Genomic DNA, 13,984 nt, shown 5'->3' with positions numbered 1-13,984 from the left:
CGCCTCTCCACGCTGGAATCCCAGATGTCAACATGTCAGCAGAAGTTGACGGATATGGAGGGGAGGCTACGGAGAAATAATGTGAGATTCGTCGGGCTTCCTGAAAAAGCGGAGGGTACAGATCCGGAATCCTTTCTTCAGAATTGGCTGATATCCCTGTTCGGTAAAGAGGCTTTTACCCCTCAGTTTGCAGTGGAGAGAGCGCATAGAGTGCCCACGCGTCCGCTGCCTCCTGGTGCACCACCACGCACATTTATTGCAAAGCTTCTCCATTACAAGGATCGAGACTCTGTTCTCCGACTTGCTAGATTGAAGGGCCCCCTTGTTTACGAGGGTCAGCGGGTGGCGGCCTTCCAAGACTTTTCTGTAGAAGTCCAAAAATCCCGGTCTCAGTTCACTGGGGTTAAGCAGCGCCTTCGCGCCCTCCAATTGAAATATTCAATGCTTTATCCGGCAAGACTGAGAGTGGTGGCTGGTACCCGTACCCACTTTTTCGACACACCCCAAGCCGCCTCGACATGGATGGACACACAACCGGCCCCGCGGGAACTTCCTCCTTGAATTAACTCTCTAATGTATATACTGGAAACGGTCCGCTATCTGCATTCTCTCTTCCCTTTTGTTTCTTTTTCTTTTCCCTTCTCACAGACTCTCCTACTGGTAATGTATGAAACATAAGACCATGGTGTTTAGGGATAATTCTGTGTCAAGAGGTATACTCTCCTATCTGACCAAATGAATATAGGTTGCGGTCAGGACTACCATGTACTTTAGGTCATAAATAATAGTTGCCCCCTAGGGGTTGTTTTCTCTTTTTCGATTGTTATTGGTTGAAACGTCTCCCTAGAGGAGTCGATTCGGGGTTTAATGTTTAGGGAACAAAGTGTACCTATGTTTGGGTGGGTATGCCGGGTGGGACGGGTTTCTCTTGTTTATGTTAGTTTTTTTATTTTTATTGAAGTGTGTGCATTGTTCCTATATAATTGCTCCTGGATGCTGGGTGGGATGGGATGGCTCGACATGGCGATTTTGCTGTGTGTTGTCTCCTCCTATCCTTTATCTACCCCTGCATTGTGCAATGGTGAATGTTGTAGGTTGGAATGTTAGGGGTCTTAACGACTGAGTAAAACGCGCCCTGGTACTGAATCAGCTTAGGACTCGTTCCCCAGGAATCGCATGCCTTTTTGAAACCCACCTTGTGGGCAGCCGAGTGTTGACACTAAAAAAACCCTGGGTTGGGTGGTCCTTTCACTCAGTTTTCCACCCCAACTCTAGAGGAGTCTCAGTATTAATACACAAACGTATGGGTTTCAAATGTCAAAAAGTGTAAATAGACCCTAGGGGCTGTTACGTGTTCTTGGCGGGTACCCTGTATGACTCTCCCCTTGTAATACTGGCCATCTATAACCCACCTCCATATCAACCCACTATTATCAACAAAGCATGTACCTTTATGCAAGATTTCCCATCATACCCAGTTATAAGTGTTGGGGACTTCAATGCTGTGATGGATGAATCTCTGGACAGGTGGAGACCTGTTCCCGGGGGGGGACGAAGTGGGGCAACACCCTTTGCTCGACTTATAGGGGAGGTGGGCCTGGTAGATGTTTGGAGGCTAAGATACCCGACAGCTAGCTGCTTCTCATGTTTTTCTGGCACGCATGGGGTTTTCTCACGTATTGATATGGCACTAATATCTAGGCGGCTGATCCCCTCTGTGACTGCTATTGAATACTTACCTAGAGGTGTCTCTGACCACTCCCCGGTATGCCTTGAGGTGGAGTTGGAGGGCACCAGGGGCGCAAAATTCTGGCGTTTCAACCCTTTTTGGCTGACGCAGATGGGAGCAGCTTCTGAACTGTTGGTGATGTGGGAGGAATTTTTTGTCAATAATCCTGTGGAGGGCGATACTCCCCTGGTGTGGGATACATTTAAAGCATTCTTACGGGGCTCACTAATTTCCCGGGTCGCACAGCTGAAGGTCTTTAGTCGCAGGGCTGAGACTGAGTTGGAGAGGCAGAGTGCAGAGCTTGAACAGAAATATTTGACAACCGGGCTCGTGGCGGACCGTGTGGAGTGGCTTGTTGTACATAAACAATGGACAGAGATGCTGCTGGACAAATCCAAGCGACGTCTCTTGTTCCAGTCCCACGACTTCTACACACAGGGTGACAGATCGGGTAAATTTCTGGCCTACTTAGCCAGAGAAAACCTTCCGCCTACAATTGTACATAGTATACGACGGGAGGACGGTGTAATTTGCGCGGGGACTCTCCCAGTGGCGACTTCTTTTTATAATCACTTTGAGAGGGTATACGAGACCCAAGTAACCTACAACCCGACAGAACTAACTGACTACCTTAATGAGATCACGACTCCCAGTTTGAGCACTGACTCTAGGGAATTTTTGGATGCTCCCCTTACATTGGAAGAGATTGAGGCGGCAATTAAGACTTTCCCCAATTCTAAGTCCCCGGGTGTGGATGGACTCCCAATTGAAATATACAAAACCCATATATCGTTCTTTGCCCCTAAACTACTAGCCCTGTATAATAATTTGCTGAAACAGGGCTCCCTTCCTGTGTCTATGGCGGAGGCGCTGATTGTCCTTATCCCGAAGCCTGGTAAAGACCCGTTGTCCCCTGACTCTTACCGGCCCATCTCACTATTATCCACTGACGTCAAAATATTGGCTAAGCTACTGGCGATACGTCTGAATGCGGTTGTACTTCAGGTGGTACACGCTGACCAGACTGGCTTCATGCCCGGCAGATCGACAACCCTAAATTTACGACGCCTTTTCACTTACTTGCAGTGGGCTCGGGAGGGAATGGAAGACGCGGTGGTGGTCTCTTTGGACGCGGCCCGCGCTTTTGATTCGGTAGAGTGGAGCTACTTGTGGGAGGTCCTAAGTAAGTTCGGAATAGGCCCAAATTTCCTTTCATGGGTCAAATTGCTATATACAGGGCCGACTGCTCGTGTGATGGTTAACGGTTATACCACAGAATCCTTTAGCTTGGGCAGGGGAACTAGGCAGGGATGCCCCCTGTCCCCCCTGCTCTTCGCACTTGCGGTGGAGCCGTTGGCCTGTCACATTAGGGCGTCCCCCTTAATAAAGGGGTATGAGATGGGAGATACTGAGGAGAAAATCGGGTTATATGCGGACAATATGATTTTGTATCTATCTGACATGACCTCTTCCGTCCCGGCGCTACTGACCCTGATGACGGAGTATGCTAGATTCTCGGGGATCGGAATAAACTGGGATAAGTCAGTGGTGTTCCCCCTACTTTCTAACATGCAACGACCACAATCTTACAGCTGTCCTCTGCGCTGGTGCACACAATTTAAATACCTGGGTATCCAGGTTTCCCACGCGCATGCCGAATTCATATCCCTGAACCTGGCCCCGCAGATTGACCACCTACGCCAGAAGGCCCGCACCTGGCAAACACTTCCCTTGTCGGTGACGGGCAGGGTGAACCTTATAAAAATGACAGTACAGCCCAAATTTTTATATATACTGCAGAATTCGCCCACTTACATACCTATTTCCTATTTCCAGCTTATCACTAGACACATAGTTTCTTTTGTATGTGGAGATAAGCGTTCCCGGGTGGCTGCTAAGACCCTATGTCGGTCAAGATACGACGGAGGCCTAGCACTCCCAGACTTAAGACTATATTACCTGGCGGCACAATTGGCCCAACTCGCTGGATGGGTCACATCAACAAACCGTGAGAACCTGTCTATGGCTCTTTTGAGCAGGGCGGGCCTCTCCTTCACACCCTTGCAGTTCTTACTAGCAAAGACTATGATGGGGACGCTTCCCCCTCTTCTACAGCAGGCCCGTAGAGTGTGGGTGACGGTGGGAACCATACGGGGAGACCCAGTAATAGACTCCTGTTCTCCTATATGGAGAAATAAAGAATTTCCTGAACTACATAAATTAAAAACAGGCACAGAGTGGGTGTCATATGGGGTCTCTGAACTAGGCCACCTCTTTCAGGACGGAACATTCTGTTCTTTTGAGCAAATGGTTGATAAATATGCAGTACCGAGACAGTTTTTTTACAAATATCTTCAACTTAGACACGCGGTGAATGCGCAGTGGAGGGGGAATACACCTGAACTGGCTACATCCCCGGTTCGCACACTGGTTAGTAAACTTCCGGTTCGTGGGAAGGTCTCAGCTCTGTACTCTCCCCAGCTCACCTTCTCGGGGGTGGGCCGTTTGGAGGGTCTGCGGGCTAGATGGGTGGTGGACTTGGGGCCCATTGAGGATGAAGAGTGGTCATATATGTTAAGCTCGCCCAGGGCTGCCACAGCATTCGCACGATTTCAACAGATCCAGCTATATGTCCTGCACAGGGTTTATTGGACCCCTCATAGACTTATGAGGATGGGGGGCACCGGGTCTGATGCGTGCCCCAAATGTGGGAGCCCGGATGCGGACTTCTGGCACTTATTGTGGCAATGTCCACGGGTATACTCCTTTTGGATGGCTGTTTTGGCTAGTATACGGGATACGGGAATACAGGCCCCACTGACTGACCCCCGTGTGTGTGTCTTCGGACTTGAATTGGAAGAGCTGCTCCCTAGGTTCCACAGAATTTATGTTAATACCCTTCTCACGCTGGCCCGTGTGTGCATTGCAAGGACCTGGATGGGACCTTCTGCCCCAGCACACGCAGCGTGGATAGCCCTGGTTAACACTACTGTATCCCACGAGCGCTTCATGTACACCAAGAGGAACTGCCTTGGGAAATATGGCAAGGTTTGGAGTCTGTGGCATTCGTCTCCCCTATATTTACAGGACCCATGCCTGTGAATTATCAAAATCCTGCCTTATGTTTATAGAACCCCCTAGGGCGTGTTGGTGTTTGGGACTCGGGTATGAGTTCACTTAGATCCTGTATCCTATGAAACCATTGCACTCATTTGCATGTGATAATTGCTGACTAATGTAACTGTGTATATGTACAAGATGGAGCATGATAAATATAATCTATGTATATTATTATTTGGAATAATGTTACACACAAGTAATTGTTTTATATTTATGTTTATTATTATTATTTTTTTAGTAGTTTAGTAGTTATGTAATTGTTTTACATGCAACTTTCAAAAAATCAATAAAAAAACACTTGATTCAAAAAAAAATAAGCATAAGCTGCTTGTGCATCCTATTTCCTCATGTAAATGGATCCTCACAAAAAGGATGCCCGGCATCAGGCAGAAGGGCTGTTTAACACAAAAGGAGCTTTATGTATGTGGAAACATCTGTACCATTCAGACTGTGCCAATTATGACACCAAATAGACAGGAGAGTGCCAGAAGAGCATAATTAACACCACTTTGCAAAATACAGATGGAGCACCTCTCAATGTGTGGAGGAGGAGAAGGTGATCCACAGTGTCAAAGGCAGCAGAGAGGTCCATAAGGATAAGCAGAGAGATGGCCCCTGTTGGCTGACAATAGGTCATTGTTAACTTTCACAAGAGCAGTCTCAGTGGTGTGGAATGGGCCAATGTCACACCAGGGGTCTGAGTCACAGTGGCAAAGACCTCTGGTGGGGACTCGGACCGATATAGGAATTGGGGTGGCTTTAAGAGACCCTTGCGCATTCACTTGCGTGACAGTTCACCCAGAGGCAGGAAGTAGGCAAGGTAAAATACAACCCGATTCATTGAAGTTACTGATGACAGGAAGGTTGTAATTGGCAGGCTGTAAAGTATGCAAGATGACTGTAATACAATGGAGGACAGATGGTACTGTATGTGGTGCAGTGCAGAGCACTGATGAAGTCCTTTAGTCAACACTGTGGGAGCAGCACTTTACTGTGGCTTGCCTTTAAATGAGATGTGGAATGATGACTGGAACATTAAATGCACAGGAACGATGGTTAGAACATTGAATGCAGATGAACGATGGCTGAAACATCGAATGCACAGGATTGATGATTAGAACATCGAATTCAGATGAACTATGGCTGGAACATCGAATGCACTGGAGCTAGGCTGAGAATCTGCTGAGGTGAATGCCTGAGGCTGGACACTGGATCACAGGAGCTGGAATACCTGGACGGTCACAGGAGCTGAATACCTGGATGTTCACAGGAGCTGGAATTCCTGGACGGTCACAGGAGCTGGAATACCTGGACGGTCACAGGAATACCTGGAGATAAGCACACTGCAGCAGAGAGAGAGAGAGAGAGAGACAACTGCACCAACAGGAGACAATGGACAAATGAAGCAATAGCATCAGTCTGTGGGCTCCCAGCATACTTATACCCACTGGAAGGCCAGGATTGGCCGGGTAGGTATGACAGGGAGCTTAGACTGCACAGGATTGGTTCAGACTGACATGTGACTGAAAGGAGCATGGCAGCCCCCATGTCAGGCTAGGGCGGGAAAGCTTGTTTGTATCCACCATGCTTGTGGCCGGGAGCAATGGCGGTGGACTGGAGGATTGCCGGACACTGGACACTGTCACTCAGTGTGAGGGGAGCAAGATGCTGCTCAGCCGTGGGCTCAATAGCACTGTGGGAACTGGTAGATCACTGCTGGACAGATGCATAGCGCCCAGGATGCAGGCTGCGTCTGGATCTGAAATGCAAGCTCAGCCTGCACAGACACTTAGCCAGTAAGAGAGCTTTCTTTAATACTCACATTGTGACAGCACCCCCCCTTTAGGGGTTGCCCCAGGACACCTCTTTGGCTTGCATGGAAACTTGGCATGGAATGCTCGGATATGTCTTAGAGCATGGACATCTACCGCATTGGTCCAGGATCACTCTTCTGGGCCATAGCCCTTCCAATCGATTAGGTATAGCAGACGACCATATCGGATGCGAGAGTCCAGAATCTTAGAGACTTCATATTCCATTCCACATTGAGTATGCACTTTAGATGCCTTGGGGAGCTTGGAATGAAAGCGATTTAGAACCAGAGGTTTTAACAACGAAACATGGAACGTAGCTGGCACTTTCAAATACGGAGGCAATCTTAACTTGTAGGCCACCGGATTGACGACTCACTCAACAGGGAAAGGACCAATATAATGAGGAGCAAACTTCATAGATGGTACTCTCAATCTCAGACTCTTTGTCGACAACCAGACATGATCTCCTGGCCGGAGAGCTGGCACAGCTCTACGATTCCTATCGGGAAATTTTTTGTACCTGCTTGAAGCTTTCAGAAGTGAAGAACAGATGAGCTTCCAGGTTTTTTCTGAATTGCCTGATGGTTGCATATACAGCTGGCACTGAGGAAATTGGCTGAAGACTGAAGTCAGGAGCTCGGGGATGATACCCATAGTTGGCAAAGAATGGAGTGACTGTAGAAGAAGAGTGATATTGGTTGTTATGGCAGAATTCTGCCCATGGAAGAAGTTGACCCAGTCGTCTTGCAAGAAAGAAACATAGATTCGGAGGAAAGACTCAAGGTCCTGATTGACCCTCTCAGTCTGACCGTTTGTCTAAGGATGATAAGCGGTGGAGAACTTGAGCTTAACTTGCAGGAGAGAACATACAGATGTAGCGGGATTCATCTTTGCAGGTGATGGCGATGGCGTCACCATCGCCATCCCCTGCCCTGCCGCCATCTGTATGCCGCCATCTGTATGCCCCTTCCGACGGTGCTGCCCTCGGTTGCCCGGTGACCACACCGGGCGACCGCACCCCCCGCAGCCTCCTCGGGTCCCCCCAGCACTATCGAGCGGGAGGCGGACAGTATTGCGTCCGCCTCGCCGCCCCGCCGCCCAGATACTGAGACGCGCGTGCGTGGGGGACGCACGCGCGTCTCAGTCAGATGGAGCGCTGTGTTGCTGGCGGATCACCAGCAGCATGCTGCTGGCGGTTTGCCAGCAAAGATAAAACCGGCCCCATCTGTAAGCTTCACCAGAATTTTTTGTAATTTGTACTGGTTGTAATTGGCAGGCTGTAAAGTATGCAAGATGACTGTAATACAATGGAGGACAGATGGTACTGTATGTGGTGCAGTGCAGAGCACTGATGAAATCCTTGAATCAACACTGTGGGAGCAGCGCTTTACTGTGGCTTGCCTTTAGATAAGATGTGGAATGATGACTGCAACATTAAATGCACAGGAATGATGGTTAAAACATTGAGTAAGATGAACGATGGCTGAAACATCGAATGCACAGGAATGATGATTAGAACATCGAATTCAGCTGAACTATGGCTGGAACATCGAATGCACTGGAGCTAGGCTGAGAATCTGCTGAGGTAATTGCCTGAGGCTGGACACTGGATCACAGGAGCTGGAATACCTGGACGGTCACAGGAGCTGAATACCAGGATGTTCACAGGAGCTGGAATTCCTGGACGGTCACAGGAGCTGGAACACCTGGAGATAAGCACACTGCAGCAGAGCGAGAGAGAGAGACAACTGCACCAACAGTAGACAATAGACAAATGAAGCAATAGCATCAGTCTGTGGGCTCCCAGCATACTTATACCCACTGGAAGGCCAGGATTGGCCGGGTAGGTATGACAGGGAGCTTAGACTGCACAGGATTGGTTCAGACTGACATGTGACTGAAAGGAGCATGGCAGCCCCCATGTCAGGCTAGGGCAGGAAAGCTTGTTTGTATCCACCATGCTTGTGGCTGGGAGCAATGGCGGTGGACTGGAGGATTGCCGGACACTGGACACTGTCACTCAGTGTGAGGGGAGCAAGATGCTGCTCAGCCGTTGGCTCAATAGCGTCGTGGGAACTGGTAGATCACTGCTGGACAGATGCATAGCGCCCAGGATGCAGGCTGCGTCTGGATCTGAAATGCAAGCTCAGCCTGCACAGACACTTAGCCAGAGCTTTCTTTAATACTCACCTTGTGACAGCACCCCCCCTTTAGGGGTTGCCCCAGGACACCTCTTTGGCTTGCATGGAAACTTGGCATGGAATGCTCGGATATGTCTTAGAGCATGGACATCTACCGCCTTGGTCCAGGATCGCTCTTCTGGGCCATAGCCCTTCCAATCGATTAGGTATTGCAGACGACCATATCGGATGCGAGAGTCCAAAATCTTAGAGACTTCATATTCCATTCCACGTTTAGTATGCACTTTAGGTGCCTTGGGGAGCTTGGAATGAAAGCGATTTAGAACCAGAGGTTTTAACAACGAAACATGGAACGTAGCTGGCACTTTCAAATACGGAGGCAATCTTAACTTGTAGGCCACCGGATTGACGACTCACTCAACAGGGAAAGGACCAATATAATGAGGAGCAAACTTCATAGATGGTACTCTCAATCTCAGACTCTTTGTCGACAACCAGACATGATCTCCAGCCGGAGAGCTGGTACAGCTCTACGATTCCTATCGGGAAACTTTTTGTACCTGCTTGAAGCTTTCAGAAGTGAAGAACAGATGAGCTTCCAGGTTTTTTCTGAATTGCCTGATGGTTGCATATACATCTGGCACTGAGGAAACTGGCTGAAGACTGAAGTCAGGAGCTCGGGGATGATACCCATAGTTGGCAAAGAATGGAGTGACTGTAGAAGAAGAGTGATATTTGTTGTTATGACAGAATTCTGCCCATGGAAGAAGTTGACCCAGTCGTCTTGCAAGGAAGAAACATAGATTCGGAGGAAAGAGCTTCTCAGTGAAGCTCATCCCCAGGGGACTTCAGATTATTAAAAAGGCGTCGTTTAACAAACCGTCAGAAATGTTTTTGGAAAGATGGGAACAAATCCTCAACACATGCTCCATATCATTAATGGAGTTAATTATCCAAGAAAGGAAAAGAGATATGGAGGAGGTGGAATCCACTTTGAAAAAACTAGAAACTCTTACTGACCCTTTTAAGGATCAATTGGAGTATAAGGAATTTGAAAACAAAATCAAATTAAAACTCCAAAAAAACGAAAGAGAACTTTTGAGGAGAAAACAAAAAAAGTTTCATCGAGACAGGACTTCCGCTGACGGGGTTAAAGAGGTTGCATTACCTGGGAGACCCGTTCCAGGGCCACCAGGTGCACGCAGCCGACCCGCCCCCGGTATTACTGTCCCTAAAAAGGATCTCAGGAGGAAACCCCAGAGTTTCCAATCACCCTTGAGACCCAAACCTCTTTATAGCGAAATTTTGAGGTCTAATCCTAATCATGTGAGAACACCACTACCCCCTAGGACCCCAAAAGATCGCAATCAAAGAGGATGGAAAAGAGTACCCTTTAAAAAGAGTTTCAGACCTTGGGAAGACAGGAAAAATGATTCAGTCTTTCCAGATCAACCACCCAGTAGGAGAAGATTCCATAAAAGGGAAGGCCCGTCCAACTGGGTTGACCAATTTACATCCCATAATAGATTTGAGAATCTGGAGTACCCACTTTATAGATCCCCTATGCGCCATAATGATAATTTTTTAGACAGGAACCATCAAACATGGAGAATCAATTAGTTACACCCACCCCTGAAAACCCCATTTCATATAGGAGGATTAAAAGGGGTAAAAGAGGGGGTACACGCAAACGAGTTAGAAAGAAAAGGGGTTTCACTAAAATCTCTCCCCCTAATTTAGAGGACCATGTTACTAAAATTTATAATTTAAGTGACCACATTTTATCTGAAGGTGAAACCAAAATATTGCAAAAAGGTTTAAAATATGCACCCAGTAACTCAATTAATTTTTTTGATTTATATCTGGATGTGAATAAGTTTATTAGGAAAATTACCCTCAAAAATTTTTTCCAAGATAAAAATCTGGAAACCGTTGAACGAACTATTAATCCCTTCAAAAAACCTTCTACGTTTAACCCTCAGCACGTCAGAGGTTGCTTCATTGAGTCATTTCAAAAAATGGTTAATAATGAGCTGAAAATATTAAAAGATAATCTTCCGTCACTTAAACATAATTTGACCATGGAAGAAAGAGATGCCGTAGACAGCCTGAAAGGGAATTTGAACATAATTATTAAGCCCGCCGATAAAGGCGGGGCTGTAGTTGTTCTAAACAAGTCTATGTATACAGCTGAAGTAGCCCGCCAACTGAATGATGGGATCACTTACAAAAAATTGAAGACAGACCCCTCCCATAAAATTCTCGCTAGTTTAAAAAGTCTGATTGATAGTTTTGTCAACTCTGGAACCCTGAATATTGAAACTGCTGAATTTTTGGTAAGGGAAGACTACTCCATCACTGTGTTATATCTTTTGCCAAAGATTCATAAGAATGCTCGGAATCCTCAAGGGCGACCAATTGTCGCGGGTACTAATAGTATCACGGCAAATTTATCCTATTTTATAGATCACCATCTCCAACCAGTGGTTCTCACTAATAGGTCTCATTTAAAAGATACCAATGACGTACTTAACAAGATTGGAGTGGTTAAATGGGATGAAGAATGTTTTTTAATTACCGCAGACGTAACATCCCTATACACTATTATCAGGCATGTAGATGGAATACAAGCGGTAAAACTGTCCCTACAGGAAACTAATATCAACCCTGATTTACAAAATCTACTTATACAAGGTATAGAGTTTATTCTTATGAATAATTATTTCAATTTCAACGGTACCTTCTACAATCAGGAGGTTGGTACAGCCATGGGGACCAGGTTTGCCCCCAGTTATGCCAACATATTCATGGCCAGATGGGAAAACCTAATGGTGTGGCATGGGCATGACTGGGAGGCAAATCTGGTCCAGTGGTGGAGATATATAGACGATGTATTGTTTATATGGAGAGGTCCGGAGACAGAACTTGAGAAATTTTGTGAATACCTTAATTCAAACCCGTTTAATATCCATCTGACCTTTAATATTAGTAAAAATGAGGTAAACTTCCTGGATCTCAGGATTTTTATAGAAAACAGTAAGATAGAGACATCAGTCTACTACAAACCCTCAGACTCTAATTCATACATTAACCCCTCGAGTAATCACCACAAGAAATGGATTTCAAATATTCCTAAGGGACAGTTCGTACGTTTGAAACGTAACTGCTCCAATGTTATTGATTTTGAGGAGAGTGCTGCTAGAATGAAGGATAAGTTCATTAATAAAGGGTATAGTACAACTCTTGTTGAGGGGGCTCTAGAGGAGACCAGACTGCTTCCTAGAGAAGATCTTCTTAAGAATAAACCCATCACTACAACCAACACTAATGAATATACTATAGCTTTTAGCACACAGTATAATGCTTACCACAGATCCATCGAACATATCATTAAGAAAAATTGGAGAGTGTTGTTAGAGGATCCGGCCCTCATCAGCATTTTACCACAGAACCCCAAATTCATTTATAGAAGGGCAGCCAGCCTTAAAGACCAATTGGTTAGTAGTGCATTCATGGAAAGGGGGACCATGTCCACACGTAACAATGGGTTCCACAGATGTGGAGATTGTGCAATGTGCAAATCCCACCCATCTGCGGTTAGAAAATTCACAGAGATCAAATTTAATAACATCACTGTTAAGCCCAAACAGTTTATCACATGCAACTCGAATTACGTAATTTACGCGATCCTGTGTTCATGTGATAAACTCTATGTCGGCAAAACAAAAAGGAATTTAAAAGTCCGACTTGCCGAACATGTGCGTAATATTAAAAAAGGTTTCTCAGAAATTCATGACAGCTCTGTGAAATCCATCACAGGTTTTTGGGGGTTGGAGGCTGTTAAGGGTGATTAGAGAAACAATAACAGAGATGTTAGACTGGCACAAACAGAGATGAGGTGGATATTTAATTTATCCACCCTATCTCCATTGGGTTTAAACCATGAATTTGAATTAAAATGTTTTTTATGATGTATTTATGCTGTTCTCTGTAACTTTATACGCTGTTCATGTAAAGTTTTTAGTTATGTTTTTAAATAATAATGGTTTTATTGTATTTTGCTGTCATGTATACATATGTATGATATTGTTAATGGAGGAACCTGTTCACCTATAGTTTTATACTATTCATGCACATGCGCACTTTACTATTATTAACTACACTTATTGCACTTTCAGTGAAACGCAAGCATTAGCTTTTCATTCACTCATAGGAAATTACACATGTCACTTTACTTCCTATATAATGGAACGCACACCTCACATTTTGCGTTCCAGGAAGTTCACTTCAATAGCCTTATCTGGTTACGCGCCGGATTTTTGATATCTGACATCCGGATATGCGTTCCAACTACCAGATGCCTACCTTACACGCCCCCATGTGCGCTTCACATGACGTTTGGCTAAGTCCAACGTCATTCACGCACGGACGCATAACCCGGCGCACTAGCCGGATATGCGTTCCAACACTCCCGGGATGCGTTCCACTAACCGTAAACCATCGCCCGAGGACTTATTTATCCTCTTCCAACCGCTTAAACGCAGTTGGAAGGTGCTCACAATGTATGATTTTATTATCTGGCCAGCCAACATATACCGCAGGTCGTTCATGACACTTTATAGGTGTTATTTACACCACTTTAGATAATTGCACTTTGACCCGGAAACGGTTCCTCCATATTGCTATAAGAACTCTGTATTTCTCACTCACTGACTATCCTTGAAAAAGGCGGCAGAGCCCGCCGAAACATGTTGGATGTCAAGTGAGTTTTTGTGATTTTAAATGTTCATTTTGTTGTACATTTACTTTTTAATCTGTACCGTGCCCTTGGCCAATGGGCCACGATTACAAAAATATATTTTTTTTTTTTAAATAAATAATCTTGTTACTGAGACTGGTCATCCCTTTATTTTTGGGTACATCTGCTGCCACGTGGGGACCAACCAGTGGAGATTTGCCACCCACCAGTCCCCCCACAAGATACCTTTATGTGTTTATGGTACCAGTACTTCTCGTGAGTATGGTACGAAGTACCTCCATTGTTACATAACATGTGAATGGGATCCTTGGTATTAAAAGAAACCTTTATATGTTTCCAACTCCTGTTTATTCAGTTGAGTACGGTATGCACCCGTGATTTCATCTTTCTTTTGGTATTACCTTTCTGTCTTAACACGTTG

The sequence above is a fragment of the Crinia signifera genome, chromosome 1, assembly GCF_055691185.1.
Source record: "Crinia signifera chromosome 1, ASM5569118v1, whole genome shotgun sequence".
NCBI lineage: Eukaryota > Metazoa > Chordata > Amphibia > Anura > Myobatrachidae > Crinia > Crinia signifera.
The sequence above is the reverse complement of the archived record's forward strand: the minus strand, read 5'-3'. Positions refer to the sequence as shown.